This window comes from Mus caroli, chromosome 7 (genome assembly GCF_900094665.2).
Source record: "Mus caroli chromosome 7, CAROLI_EIJ_v1.1, whole genome shotgun sequence".
NCBI classification, from domain to species: domain Eukaryota; kingdom Metazoa; phylum Chordata; class Mammalia; order Rodentia; family Muridae; genus Mus; species Mus caroli.
Window position 1 is genome coordinate 64,495,784 of NC_034576.1, and position 12,358 is coordinate 64,508,141.

At 36.0% G+C, this 12,358-nt stretch overlaps 1 long non-coding RNA gene across 1 annotated transcript; it reads right to left on the minus strand.

The window, feature by feature from the left end:
• Positions 1-746: 746 nt before the first annotated feature.
• Positions 747-6,357, minus strand: LOC110299515. The gene is made up of 3 exons (XR_003837234.1): positions 6,136-6,357; positions 5,801-5,841; positions 747-1,907 (listed from the first exon to the last, which is right to left on the minus strand). It is a non-coding gene; the product is annotated as an uncharacterized LOC110299515 (long non-coding RNA).
• Between the last annotated feature and the right edge of the window lie 6,001 nt (positions 6,358-12,358).

Here is a 12,358-nt window from a genome sequence, read left to right on the forward strand (position 1 = left end):
AATAACTGGATCTCTGATTTTTATGCCTTGTCTTAGGCTCATGTGTTGTTGTTGATTTTTTTCTTGCACAATTGCATTATCATAATTGTAGTACTTATTTTTAAATAAAGCTCTAATGGGATGATGACCCACAACAATTATTTATGTTCACAAATGAAAGAGATACACTGCCTCTATATTAAATTTGACTTAAGCAGCACAATATCTGAGCAACTGGCTAACCTCTATGCTGTTAGAATCTACCTCACACAGATAACTCTGAGTTACTACTTACCAATTTCTTTGTTCTGTTTTGGCTGCTCTTGCCTTAATTGAGCAGCCCTCTGGGTCATATTCTCCTGGCCCAATTACATAGTGTCTCTGCTTTTCTCCCCTGCACACTCCTTAGTCATGGCATCTCTCTCCCTTTCTTCTTCCTCATGGTCCCAAGTCTGGGAACCTTAAATCCTACCACTGTCTTTCCTCCGGAGCTATTGGATGCTGGTATCTTTATCAATCAGAATTAACTGGAAACAGGATCCCAGAAGCTACATGCAAATCCTCTCCTGCAAACAGGTTTTGGGGATCCAATTAACATTGAAATACAGTTATATTGAGGCAGGCGGTACCTCCATTCCAGTATAGATTAGTATATTTATATAATAGATATTTTTATTTTATTTGTATATTTAAATTTCTTATATTTTAAAAGGAATTAATGAATGGGTAAATAAATAAATAAATAAATAAATAAATAAATAAATAAATGAAAATGTAGCCCCTAGAGTAAAGGTTAACAACTGAACTCTCACATATAACCACTTAGAAAGATAAAAACATCTAGTTTTCCTGAAAGTAAAACTAGGTACATCAACCAGGACAGTCCCTCAGGTTCAGCAGTAGAAGAATCACCAATAATTTGACTGCACAGTTTTCTGAGATTTTGAGTGTATGCATTAACATGGATACAGTTTGTTTATGTTTTTGTTGTTGTTGTTTTGTTTTTTTGTAGTTTGTTTGTTGTATTTTGATTATTTTTAGTTGTTTGTTTTCAATGTGGTTTTATTTTCCTGATTTTGAGGGAATTATTTTCTATTGGACTTTATTATCATTTTTTGGGTTTTTTGTTGTTGTTGTTTTGTGGATTTTTATTGTTTTTTGGTTTTGTTGTTGTTTTAATTTATTTTGTTTTCTTTTGGCAAAGGGGCTTAATGATGGCATGAAAGTAGGAAAGGAGCTGAAGAAATTGAGGAAGTGGTATAATATCATTGAATATTTTAATTAAAATGTTGTTTTAAATAATGAAAAGTATAATATACAAAAGTATTATTCAACAAGACCCCCCAGAGCGCCCAAGGACTGAACCACCAACCAAAGAGTACACATAGAAGGGCCCATAGCTCCAGCTGCTTATGTAGCAGAGGACTGGCTTTTCTGACATCAGTGGGAGGGGAGGCTCTTGGTCTTGTGGAGACTTGATGCCATATCATAAGGAAATGCAGTGAAGGGGAAATGAGTGGGTGGGCTTGGGAGCACTCTCATAGAAGCAGGGGGAATGGATATGGAATAGGCAGTTTGCAAAGATGAAATCAGAAATGTGGACAACACTTAAAATGTAAACAAATAAAATAACCAATAAAAAATTACAAATATTTTCAGTACTTAAATATCTTTTGTAATCTAAAAAATCATGGCATATAATAAAATATCATCTAAATGTGAATTAAGCAAACTTGTAGTAAATGAGAAAATATAAAATTTGATTCAAATTTATACACAAGCAAAAATGAAAGTCAGTAATGAAGAGATTTTACAATACCACCAGCTAAATGTGGTGATCTGTATCTGTCGTGTTCTTCGCGTGATGCTGGGAAGAAGCATGGTTTCAGAAATGAACTCGAAGTCTCAGATGGCAGCATAGTGAGACTCTGTATCAGAAAGATAAAATATGCATTAAAAAACACACTGGGGTTAATGTAACATTTGCACATTTTAAAGTACAAACAAAAGTATATGTCTATAAATACTTCATAATTGAATGTGAAGTAAGTGCTGAGAACTTTTGTAAAGTATGGTATAGAGATTAAAGAAATGTCCAACATCCTTAGACATCAGGGAAATGAAAATCGAAATGATTCTGAAGTTCAATTTTATATCTGTCAAAATCAGTAAGATCAAAAACTTATGTGATAACATATGCTGGCAAAGATGTAGAGTAAGGAGAACATTCCTCCATTTTTGGTGGGAATGAAAAATTTTGCAATCACTCTGGAAATCAACTTGACTGTCTCTTAGGGAACTGGAAATAGCTTTACCCAACACCAAGCTATACCAGTCTTGGGAATATACCCATGAAATGACACACTATATCACAGAGACCCTTCTCACCTATGTTCATAGCACCTTTGATAGCCAGAAACTGAAAACAACCTAGATGTCCCTCAACTGAATAATAGTTGAAGAAAATATGGTACATAAACACAAAAGAATACTATTCCGGTATTAAAAACAAATACATGAATTTTGCAGTTTGAATGGGATAACTCAGAACCACAAGGCCATATGGTATGTACACATTTATGAGTGGATATTAGCCATAAAATTCAGGATAAATATTCTACAATCCACAGACCTAAAGAAACAGGGTAATATGGAAGTCTAAAGGTAAGATGCACAAATATCACTCATAACTTGATAGTCATCAGAGAAAAATAAAAAAAAAAAGACAAAACTGGGTAGGAAAGGAAGTGATGAGCTGTGCAGAAGGGATCATCATGTTTGGATAGAGGTGAGGTGAGAAAGGGCTAGGAATGAGAATAAAAATAGGTGGAGGGGCATCTCTAGTGACTAGCTGGAGGCCTGCAATGGGAGAGAATACAGGGAGTATAGTAGGGTGACATTAGATGAGATTCCTACCAACGGGGGATATAGTAACTATGTTGGCCACTTCCTATAGCCAGGCAGGACTCCTAGATGAGGGACATTGGCCTCAATCTACCCACAAATAATTTAACAAAAATTGTTTTGCCTAAAAAAAGTGCCAGTACAAAGATGGAGCAGGGAATGAGTGAATATTAATGTTTCCTCAGAGGCTTTATCTAGTAGCTGACAGAGGCACACAAAGAAACTCACAGTCAAACATCAGCTAAGGCACACAGGGAGTCTTGTGGAAGAGTGGAAGAAAGAAGTGAGCAAGACAGGGGAATCAAGGCCACCACAAGACGACCCATATATTTAACTAACATGGGACCACGGGGAAGCACAAAACCTGGACTACCAACTGTGGTCCAGGCAGGCCCTAGACCTTGATTTCTTACACATTCGTAACATATGTGAGCTTGTTCCCCATATGGGTCCCCTAAGAACTGGAGTGGGGGCTGTATTGGTCTTTTTTCTCTGCCAATGCATCCCTGTCACCTACCTAGACAGCCTGATGTGGCCTCAGTGGGACAGTATGCACTTAGACATTCAGGACTAGATGCCTAAGGGTAGAATGATATCCAAGAATATTCCTCTTCTCATAATAAAATGGGCCTATGGGTGTTGAGGGATTTGTAACAGTGGGAGTAGGAAGGAACACAGGAGGGATGGGGCTGTCATCAAGATGTAAAGTGAATAATAAAATAAAAATTAAAAATATAATGTGCCGTTCTTCCAAAGCAAGATAACATATGACACCTGAAAGAACAGGGTAATGCCATAATCCATATGAAAATAAACTACGTAATGAGTTTTTCCATATAGTTTATAAATAAATACAAAACGTGCAAATACACCTTTTCCATGTACATAATATATAGGTAACCATATCTGATCTAGTAACAAAAATACCACATTGAAATCTTTCTCATTTAATTTTGAGTTTTATGCAAAATTGCCTTATGCTAAGAGCATATGATTTTTTTCAAATTCTTCTTTCTGATATCTGTCTATAATTAGTAGTGTATTGTTTTACATGGTGTTAGAAGTATATGTAGTGCTTTTGATGATCTGGGTCTTGTACGGATAACCCATATGTATCACTCTGCTTTCAAAATAGGAAATCAGTTTAATTTGAAGTGCTAACCTAATTCATATTCGAGAACTCTGTGGTATAAAAAATGGTTTATAACTCTGTGGTATAAAAAAATATATACTTTCAGTACTAACAGCAGTAAGTTGAATTATCACATTATATGAGTCTTTAAAATAGGTTGCCTTTTAGTGGACTATATTTGGCATATTAGTCATCCATTTTAACTGCTTTCATTATGAAATATCTGTATGCATAAGAAATTGTTAACAGAACAAATTCAACAATTTAAAGGTGACCATAAACACATTTTAAAAACTATTACAAATACCCATATTCATTTTTAAAATTCTGATTATTTTACTAGAATCTTAGTATTATGACTAAGCCCCTAATTCAAAAATCTATTTAGAGAATAGAACTGTACTTCCACCAAAGCCAGATCATTTATACTTGGTCCTATGGCCAAACAATTTAAAATTCATAAGGAAATTCATGATAGTTAACTTTGAAAGAGCATCTTGAAAAACACAATTGAATTGAGAGCATGATATACCATTTCTACATTGGAAATAATTATAACTATGGCATACTCTATTGTTATATGCTTAAATATATAGTTCAGATGAATAAAATGTATTCCTCAAAAACATGTAATTCAGCCAACTGTAGTGGTCTGTGTCTTTTAAATTCTATTACAGAAAATTATAACCATGTGGGTCTCTGAGTTTAAAGCCAGCTCAAACTACATGTGGAGTGCCACATCCTAGGCAACATAGTAGCTCTTTTCTGAAAACAAGACTAATTATATACCATATGTGTGGAAATATATGTGCATGTACTTGTTTATGTGTGCATAGATGTGAGGTATGAACACAGGTATGTAGAAGAAAGATGTGAATATTACTTGTCTTTCTCAATTTTTCCCATTGAGAAATTTTGAGACAAATTCCACCATTAAACTCAGATCACTATAAACTTAGATCAATAAACTTAATAGATTAGCCAGCCCATGGTAGGGATACAAATAGACAATGTCCTGTCCATTTTTTGCTTGTTTAAAATATGAATATTCAAAGGAACCAAGCTCAAGTCTTTCTACTCAAATGCATGGATATTATAGACTACATCAACTCCCCCGTTTTGAGCACACATATAAGTTATAATAAAATAATTAAAAAATTAAACAACAACAGCTCTAATACAATGATGAAATGTGTATGGTACATATGAAAAAACTACCACACACACTATATATATATATATATATATATATATATATATATATATATATATATATATATATATATACAAATATATATGATTAACAACCCTTAGCACAATTAAACAACTTTGAAATATGAATTATACACTATGAAGGTTAGCATGAGTCAAATAAAAAGCTCAAATTTGTTGGGCAATATTGACTTTATAGAGTTAGGAAATGAGCAGGAAATACTAAACACAAGAGTAATTAGCTTTTATCCATCCCAGAAGTGATGTGCTACACTTAAAACCTCTGTTTCGTCAGTTTTTCTATGCTGGTTAAGTTTTATTCATTTTCTCTCTTGTGTATTTTATTTCCAGAAAATAATTCCACTCAAAGTAATAACTACTACAAATATAATAGTCAAAGAAAACTAAGAACAATTTTAACAATAGGAAAAATTATGGGCTCACTGTTACTAAGTGCAGACATCTTCAACAATAAACTAACAGACTTTCAAAGCATACAAATGAAAAGAAAGTACCGTGCTATGTATATTAAATGCAAAACTAATGGACACGTAAAATAAAAAAGTGACTTACCTACACAAGTAAATTCTTGAGTACACATTTCTCCAAGGAAGCTATACAAGGAAACAAATAGGAAATTAAATATATATATATGTATATATCAACACGTTAAGCCTTAAGAAAGCAACTATCTAAACAGTCTTAACACAGATTGCCTGACTGTAAGAGCCATACTGCAAAGTGAAGGAAAAATTGAAACAATTTTAAAATGAGCAATAGATCAAAGAAGGTAAAATTAGCAATTTAATTTACTACATATACTGCATATTGTGTTTGCACGACTTTGAAGGCTATTTGGTATCTTTCAATTATTTTATTAGAATTTCATGTTTAAGTATTATATTTACCAACATTTCTACCACATCAAACTCTTTCTATAAACGTAGACACAATCACTCATTATTTCTTCTTCGCCTCCGCCTGGTGTTCCTGGTCCTCCTGGTCCTCCTGGTCCTCTTGCTCTTCCTGCTTCTCCGGCTTCTCCTGTTTTTTCTCCTCCTACGTTGCTGCTGCTGCTGTTGCTGCTGCTGCTGCTGCAGTTGCTGGCACTGCTGGCACTGTTGCTGCTGCTGGCACAGCTGCTGCTCCTGCTCCTGCTGCTGCTGCTGCTGCCCCTGCTGCCCGTGCTGTTGCTGTTGCCCTTGCTGCTGCTGCCCTTGCTGCTGACCCTGCTGCTGATCCTGTCGATCCTGCTGCTGCTGCTGCTGCTGTTGCTGTTGCTGTTGCTGTTGCTGCTGCTGCTGCTGCTGTTGCAGGCGCTTCCTTCTCCTCTGTATTTGAAATATGAAATATAGTTAATAGGAATACCATATTTTAGAACCTCAAATATTTTACCATGCCACCATCACTTATTTCTCTGCTCAGGATTCCAGATGGAGAACTATGAAGTTTCCTAGAAAAATCGGAAGACTATGTCTCCTTTAAGGCCTATATGTTACTTTTTAGATTTTACTCCATGGTGTGTTGACTAGAAAACAATATATTTTTACTTTTAGAAAATATAACAATAATTTAAAGAAAAACAAAACTCAAATGCAATCCACAGGTATATGAGACAAAATTTTAATTTTCACTATGAAAGAAAACAATTTTTCACAATATACAGATGCAAAATTTATAAGTGCTTTCCTGACAGAAGGTACAGTAAGTTTTCCATAAATCCCCAAACTAATTCACAATAAAATTTAGCCAGAATTTTCAGAATTTTTTTCTCTCTTTCTCTCATTAATATATATTGTGAGGTTCCCATGATTATTAAAACTTTGTGAAGATAAACTGAGATAAACTGAACACCAGTGATTGAAGCACACACACACACACACACACACACGCACGCACGCACACACAGACAGACAGACAGACAGACAGACAGACAGACAGACAGTTAGATAGATAGATAGATAGATAGATAGATAGATAGATAGATAGATAGATAGATAGATAGATAATTTCAATGGAGACCTCATGGATTCAAAACTGAGTATAGGCATCTGTCTCATTGCCTACTCCCTTACATGCTCTGAGGACTGATGAATATGTACTTCTTCATGAACGGGTGTGATAAGAGGAGTAAAAACAATCTAGGGAGCTTTCATGAGGTAACAGTTGGATAACCTGGCTATTTGATTGGAAAACTTGAAGTAATATCAAGTGGAAGAGTCTGAGAGCAGTCCTGCTTCTGCTCCTTTTTCTTTCCTTCTTACTGTTAAACTCATATTCAGATGAATGCATATGTACAACAAAATGGTCAGTATTCATAATATTGTTAACATAGTTATAGTATAGTGACAATCTGATAAATGTTTTAAGAGCACTAATCACTAGAAGGAAACAGATCAATTATATTCCTTTAATAATGTTATTTTAAATATTTTATCACATTTGCTTCCCAAATGAACCAACACTCTGACATGGCATTACATTTTTATTAAGCTCTCCATGATTATTAAAATATGGTGAAGATAAACTGAACACCAGTGATTCAAGGACCAAAGTTTGTCAATGCAAATTCCAGGACACTATTTAAAACACATTAAATCATTATGATATCCTTCAAGACAAGGATATGTTTCAGAATTTGCTTAGCTATGCACAAGCAAAATCTGTAAAGTCTTATGAAATCTGGGCATTTGTTCTTACAGGACCCACAATAAAGACAAAGGTCAGGACTAAAAACTATTTAATGGGCAGAGTTTAGGATTTATCCATCTAGAAGAATGGTCTTCACCCTTCCTAATGCTTCAGGACATTAATCTAGATCAAAAGATTGAGCTGACACACAAGAATTTTGTCAGTACTTCCTAAATATTTTGAATCATAAAATATCTGATAAGTATTACATCTGATATGGAAGTCTGCAAAGAGTTTGCAAACCACAGTCTAAGAAATTCTAATCTTTAGGGGCCCTATGTTCCATCCAATAGATGACTGTGAGCATCCATTTCTGTATTTGCCAGGCATTGGCATAGCCTCACAAGAGAAAGTAGAAAAGGAACTAAAGGGGTCTGCAACCCTATAAGAGGAACAACAATATGAACTAACCAGAACCACCCAGAGCTGTGTCTCCCTAGATGGCTTGTATAAGGAAAAGGTGAAGAAGTTTTATGAGCAGTTTATTTTTAGTTTGAAACAACACTGCCATTGTTTATTTTTCCTGAAACTGCATGATACTGGCAAAATGTAGTTTACATGTGAGGTTATCCACATCTCAAACAACAAATAGAGCATGTTTCTCTTATATTCCGTACTGAACCTTAGATGTATGAAGATAGCCTAAAATAATTACAAGGTCTAGAATACTTAAACAGCTCACAGGATGGAGGAATTTTTTTAGAAGAACATAGATGAAATGATGTAAATGAGAAATATGATATAGAAGTTTTTTTCTGGTAATGAAGACAATACTGAGTTTCAAAATAAGTCAAAAGAAGGAATGCAGAAACTAACTGTAAAGGTCATAGGTAAAACTAATTTGTGTTTATTTAAATTATACATATGATACATGCACGTATATCTGCATGTACATATAAATAATGTAAAATATATTATGTTAATTGTTAATAGAATGTACTCCAGCAGTAGAATAATCCTAATACATAAAGCCTCCTTTGTAAGTGGATGATGGTAAGAGGACTGCAAGAAATTTGCAAAATAATATATTATACTGCCCAATTATTTTGTCTTCATGACCTTAAAGGCAGAATCCAATTTCTGAATACAGTACACACTATGCACTACCTATTTATAAGATTGTCACTGAAAATAACCTGGACACCTGCTATCCCTCACATAACATATAAAGATGCTATGTATGCTTCAAATAGATGGGGGGAAAAACTTCAATATTCCTGCGCTACTGAATAATCAGTGAACCACAATGTCAACAGAGTTATTTATTTTTTTATTGGATATTTTATTTATTTACATTTCACATGTTATCCCCTTTCCTAGTTTCCCCACTGGAAACGCTCTATCACATACTTCCTCTCCCTGCTTCTATTCGGGTGCTTTTCCACACACCAACCCCCCAATCCACTCCTGCCTCCCCACCCTGGCATTCCCCTACACTGGGGCATCAAGGCATTACAGGAACAAGGGACGGTCCTCACATTGATGTCCAACAAGGCCATCCTGTTTTACATATTCAGCCAAAGCCATCGGTCTCTTCACCTGTACACTCTGGTTGATGGTCCATGATTGGTTGATATTTTTGCTCTTCCTATGGTTTTCAAACCCCTTCAGCTCCTTCAATCCTTTAATGCCTCCCTTGTGGACACCATGCTCAGACCAATTGTTGGCTGCAAGCGTCTGCCTGTGTTTTTGTCAGGCTCTGGCAGAGCCTCTCATGAGATAGCTATATCAGGCTTCTGTCAGAAAGAAATACTTGGCATCCACCATAATGTCTGGGTTTGGAGTCCATTTGTTTTATGTTAGAGCATCTTTTTGGCTTATTTTATAGAGCTGAGCAAGGAGGCAAGTTTAAATATAGTGGGAAACAAGTATGAAGGTTTAGGTAATCCAGGAAAAAGGTCAAAATGTGAAAAAAAATTTACACTGTAATTATATATGTAATAGGAAGTTGTATTTGAGATTTTCTAAATACACATTCAAATCTGCTATCACTGTATGTCTTCACAATTTGATGGAGGACCTAGTGGAGAAGGCTTTTCAAATACCATAAGTTTGAGGCTTTGTGTTCTTTGCCATGGTCCTGCTCATGCAAAATTAAATATATTCACTTAGGATTTTGCTATGTCTTCAAGAATTTTTATTTATTTATTTATTTATTTATTTATTTATTTATTTATTTATTTATTTATTTATTTATATTCTTTGATCTTTTTACAGTCAATATTTTTGTTGTTTATTTGTTTGGTTTTTAATTTTATTTTATTTTTGAGAACCAGCAGTCTTAATTAATCTGGATCCCCAAGATCTTACAAATACTGGACTACCAAACAGACAGCATGCACCAGTGGATATGAAACCCCCAACACATAACAGTAGAGGACTTCTAGGTCTGTGTTCACTCAGAGATGATGCGCCTAACCCTCAGAGACTGGAGGTCCCAGGGAGTTTACAGTTCAGTCTTTATCCCACTCCTATTTTCTCCTCTGACCGTTCCACATTCCGTATCTTTTTCCTGTCTCCAAGAGGATGTCCACACCCTTTAGTCCCACCCAACTAGACCTTCCCAGTCCCTGAGGTCTCAAGTCTCTTGAGGGTTACATGTATCTTCTCTGACTGAGTCGGGACCCAGCAGTCCTCTGCGGTATATGTGTAGGGGGTCTCATATAAGCTTGTGCATGCTGCTTGGTTGGTGGATCAGGGTCTGAGAAAACTCAGGGGTCCAGGTTAGTTGAGATTTCTTGTCCTCCTATAGGGTCTCCCTCCTCCTCAGCTTATTCCAGCCTTTCCCTAATTCAACCACTGGGGTCACCAGCTTCTGTCCATTGGTTGGGTGTAAATATATGCATCTGAATCTCTCAGCTGTTTGTTGGACCTTTGGAGGGTAGTCATGCTAGGCTCCTGTTTGTAAGCCCACCATAGTATCAGTAATAAAGTCATGACTTAGAGCCTCAACCTGAGCTGGATCCCACATTGGGCCTGTCACTGGGCCTCTATTTCCTCAGGATCTTCTTTAATTTTGACACTTTTATTCTGAGGCAATGTCAGTCTTTGTCATTGAGGAACATTTCCTATATGCAGTAAAATGCTGGGTCATCTTCACATATCCATTCTTTTAGCCATTGTCTTTTTTGGGGAATTATGTCCATTGATGTTAAGAGATATTAAGGAAAAGTGATTGTTGCTTCCTGTTACTTTTGTTTCTAGAGATAGAATTATGTTTGTGTGGCTATCTTTTTTGAGTTTGATGAAAGAAGATCACTTTCTTTTTCTAGGGTGTAGTTTCTCTCCTTGTGTTGGAGTTTACCATTTATTATCATGTATAGGGCTGGACTTGGGGAAAGATGCTGTTCAAATTTGGTTTTGCCATGGAATATCTTGGGTTCTACATTTGTGGTAATTAAGAATTTTGCTGGGTATAGTAGCTTGGCTGGCAGGGGGAAAACTTCAGAAGGTCTAGTAATTGAATGGAGGTGTGTGGCACTGGGGCATGAGGAACTCAGGCTAGCCACTAGAAAGTCCCAGATGCCAGGGAACCAAGAGTTTCCCAGGACACAATGGAGGTGACATTAGCAGAAACATCCAAATAATGGGAGATAAACCTGTAGAGACCATATCCAGTGTATAGGCCAGCCCCCTGGTTGGGGCGACTGACCAATATAAAAAAATTTAACCGAGACATATTCCTGTCTAAAGAAAATGCAGGTACTTTGTGGAGGAAAAACAGAAGGAATGTCCATCTAGTGACTACCCCACTTAGGGATCTATCTGTTCTGCGGACATCAAACCCAGACTCTATTGCTGATGCCAATAAGCCCTTACTGACAGGAGCATGGCATTGTGGTCCCTGAAAAACTCTGCTATAGCATGACCAATACATATATGGATACACTCATTCTACCATCATAAGACTGAGCACAAGGTCCCAAGGAAAAAGAAATTAAAGATGCTTAAGGGGATTGAAACCCCATAGGAAGAACAACTATATCAACTAACCACACCCCACAGGCACCCACTGACTAAACCACCAACCAAAGAATATACATGGATGGCATCCCATTACTCCAGCTGTAGATGTAGCAGAAGATTGCCTTATCTGGCATAAGTGGGAAGGTATGCCATTGCTCCTATAAAGGCTTGATGCCTCAGCACAGGGAGATACTAGGACATTGAGATAGGAATGGCTGAGTGGAAGGGGGAGGTGAATAGAATACAGGGCTTGGATATGGGAAACTGGGAAGAGGGTCAACATTTGAAATATAAACAAATAAAATAATCAGTAAAATATTTTGTTCACTAATAATATACAAATATTTCATGTTTGGGCAAATCAACTGCATTCTCTAAAATGAATTGCTATCCAATATTTGTTATGAATATTCTATCCAACATTCATATGCTTTGTATCTTTAAAAACAAATGAGTTCTACTCTGCTGCCAAGA